The following is a 4002-nucleotide window of genomic DNA, read 5'->3' as shown; positions in this document are numbered from 1 at the left end:
AAGTGAACCAAGTTCTTTTTACAGAATTGTTCTGACAGGCATCTTCGACGTGAACTGTTTTGCCCATCTCTTTTTGATGCACTGGATAGCAACCAAAGTGATAGGGAAGATTGCTTACCTGCTTCACCGACATCTATAGCGGAGCGATTCTTTTGTTTCTGCTTGGTGCGAGATGAGAAGATAGACTGCTCACACACGGGATACACTTTTTAATACTCCGCTATTGTCACAGTGATCGAAAAGTTCTTCTGAACCAGAAAAATCAGGTCGGGATATAAAATGTAATAAATTCATGAGAAACGATCGACTGAAGGCTGTTTAAATACCACGATTAGTATTTATACCACGTTTAACATTTTGTATCACTCTTTGCTATACCCCAGTCGACAATAGAGCTGAAATGTTATTTTTATTTTGAGTTGTTTTACAATCATGATCTTTTTTTATCTGTTTTTCTCGCGAATCGCTTGTGCGAGTACATTGAAGTTTCCTGACTTCAATCAGGGTGTTATTTTGCGAAAGTAATAAATTTGTGTGTGTTTTTTTTTAGTTTTACTTGACGTTATCACTTTACACTATGGCTGTTCTATTTTATATCACCGACCAAAACAAATCGAACGCAATGCTGAGATGCAGTTTTATTTTTCAAGCGCTTTTTGGAACAGATTTAAAACTGCTTTCCACAATTTGAAACACGAATAGAGGACTGTTTCAAATAAAATGAACAACAACAAAATCGAGGAAACAACAATATTTAGAACAGATGGTTGAGTTATCGCATTGCGTACACCGTATTCTAGATGTACACACTTAAAAATATTTACATCTTGCAAGATGCACATAAAAGGAGCGTCACAATTCACTTGAAATTACATTCAAGAACATGTAAAAATGCTCTTTGTTCACAACTCTCCATCTCCATTCCAATTCCATCCTTTCCAAATTAGTTCTACATCAAAAGACACACGATATTTTATTTCACATGTCAAGACATGTAAAATTCCATTATTCGACAGCAAAATACGTCGCAATGTTGTTTACGTCAAATGTAATTTACATTTTTTTTCCAAGTGTGCATTTTTGACAGATCCAAATCAGCCGGTGGTTTGTCATTTTGAAACTGATTTACGTCTATTTGTTCGCCAAAAGTCTTCCGGAAAATCAGCCGGAATGCTGGCTGGTTCAAATTCGTATTCCGGCTTCAGTGACACAACCGATTCTAGTTAGAATCGCTTATGACACTGGAGCCGAAATACGAATTTGAACCAACCAGAATTCCGGCTCATTTCCGATTGCACTTTACTGGGATGCAACTCCGCTTCTATTGACACCGAGGGGCTACCATTCCAGTGATCATTCACTCCTTCAGGGATGAAACATTGCTTTTCTGACATTACTTTTCTGACGGTTCTGACAGTTGAAAAAGCTTGTTCACTTGTACTTCGAAAATATTCGATTCTACTCAGTACAAGAACCATGGTTTGAATTGCTTTTAAATTCAAACATCATGTAAACAAGCTCGCTGAACTGTCTTTTTTCGAGCATCTTTACTCAGATGACGTCAGCTTCCCAGTTAAGTTCAAGCGGAAATGAGCCGATATTCTGGCTGTTTCTATTTAATTTTGACGCATCGGCGGACCACCCCCCCATACGCATTGTTATTATCCAAAACTATTAATTTTCAATGGACAACAACTTTCCCTTTAACAATACAATACAATAGGTACAGAATTCCCAAATGGGAAAATTTTGGACAAAGCCAAATTTTTGTGCACAAAGACCTTACATAAAGTATGGTTTTTGTTAGTGATTCGGATTCTCCTCGTCAATAACTAGCACCAACTGCCAGGTGACCGTTAGTATTTTGCTTGCAGTCTTTTCCCTTAGTAAGCGAAAAAAGAACTGAAGCATATTACCATATTGTAAATATTAGCCATGAATGTCGTACACTACATTCATTTTGAACCGCTGTTAGGGATCATCCTTAAATGGCGTAGCATTTTTTTTAGTGATTTTTAACGCCCCTCTCCCCCATCGTAGCATTTCATCGCAAAACTCAAAATAACCCCCCCCCCCCCTGGAACAAACGTAGCTTGATGATAACCCTCCCCTCTTGCCCCGGCAAAAAAACGATGTTAGTTAAATGAAACGGGTAAGGTTGTCATCACATCAGGTCAACCCCTACTCCCCTAAAAGCTACGTAGCATGACATAACCCCCTACCCCCCTGTCGCCACACATCATCACAAAATACAAAACTCCCCCTCCCCCATATAATGCTACGTCATTTATGGATGGTCCCTTATGAACTTTGTTTGCAATGAAGAGACTAGAATAACAAAGAGACGCCATCTTAATTCAGTGAAAACAATTCAACTAGCAACCAAGTTACGGGTCACAAGCAACACTGCAAATGTGCAAGCCTCACAAAACTTGTGTTGTGCATCATTTGGTATTCGTTACCCTCATGCTGAATTTCCTCCTCCCATCAAATCAAGCCATTGTCTCTTAAGCGTTTCTAAACACGATGGTATTGTAACAAATTTGGTTTGAATATATCACTTTTATCTTTAAATTATTTAGTAATTTTAATGAATTGGATAACAATACTTCCTTAAAAATAATGCCACATAATGCTAAACATTTACGATTGACAACTCTCTTGTTCGTTTGGAATGACATTGACAGTTAAATTGGAATTCCAAACGAAACATGGCGTCTCTTTGCTATTTGGAGTCTCTTTAGTTTGCAACAGCTCCAACCAGTGATGCCACAAGTACAGATTTAACTAGAAAGGTACAGATTTTTGAAGCATTTTTGGTACAGATTCTGCACGGTACAGATTACAGATTTTTGTAAAAGAGTACAGATTGGTACAGATTTTTTTTGCATAACAGCAAGGTAAAATAATTTAACCCTGCAAGGCAGCCCAGCAAACAGCAAGGTTATATATACAGGTATGGCAAAGATGGCACTTTGGTATTCATAAGATGAATCTTACATGAGTGGTGTGAGTGATCACAGAATAAATCGACTTGCTTTCGTCATACCGGTCGTTCTGCTCCCATTGAATCGTGTGAACGCTATGACGTCGACCCGTTGTGCTTCTGGATTGTTTACATATTTTTGGTTGCCAACACTAGCAAACCGTGTGTTCTGCCACACCTATATATACCGCATTGAGTAAACAGCAGGTAAACATTGAGTTAGGCAGCAGTGACGGCAAGAATCTGAAGTGGAGATGGTACTGATTGAGCTTGAACTGAAGCTGACATTAGAATGCGATATGCGAGTGACCTGCTTCCAGCAAATCATGTGGATGACGGCTAAGTGAAAGCCGAACGAATCTTCTCGAAGTGCATACGTTTTCTCTGACCTGCTCCATTTGAATTCCTGCAAACAAGTTACTCGCATCCTATTGATACTACCAGCTCCATCTCAGCTTCTCGCCGTCACTCTGTTAACCATCTTTTTGGTTGCAAACAAAGTGGTAGCGAGAATTTAAGCTGTAGCTGATATTGACATTACCCAGTCAAACTCATCCGGAATGGTTTCTTGCGGAATTCCAGCTCAACTGAGTCAGAATGTCTGGTTTGATTTCCCCGAATGAAAAATATGTACAAGAAAAATGACTTTTTTAAACAACCTTCTTATAGTTTGGGTACAGAATCCGGTACAGACTTTTCTATAGAAGAGTACAGATAGAAAAGCTTTTTCAATTCCCGATACAGATTTAATTGTGGCAACACTACCTCTAACGCAACGGATGATGAAAGTTAGACACACTAGAAAAACTCTAATAAGAGAACTGCGGGGAGAAAAACGGCATTTTTGGCAACGTATGCCCCAGCATTGTATGGCAACACGTCCAATGTTATAAGGATAGGCAATGTTCGATTGGATTCGTTTTTTGACAGCTAAACGCGAATCCAATCGATCCAAAACGGAGTCTCCGCAGTTCTCTTTCTAGAGTTTTTCTAAGACACACGAGCCATTCACATAC

Source organism: Topomyia yanbarensis, chromosome 1 (genome assembly GCF_030247195.1).
Source record: "Topomyia yanbarensis strain Yona2022 chromosome 1, ASM3024719v1, whole genome shotgun sequence".
NCBI classification, from domain to species: domain Eukaryota; kingdom Metazoa; phylum Arthropoda; class Insecta; order Diptera; family Culicidae; genus Topomyia; species Topomyia yanbarensis.
Note: the sequence above shows the minus strand (reverse complement) of the source record.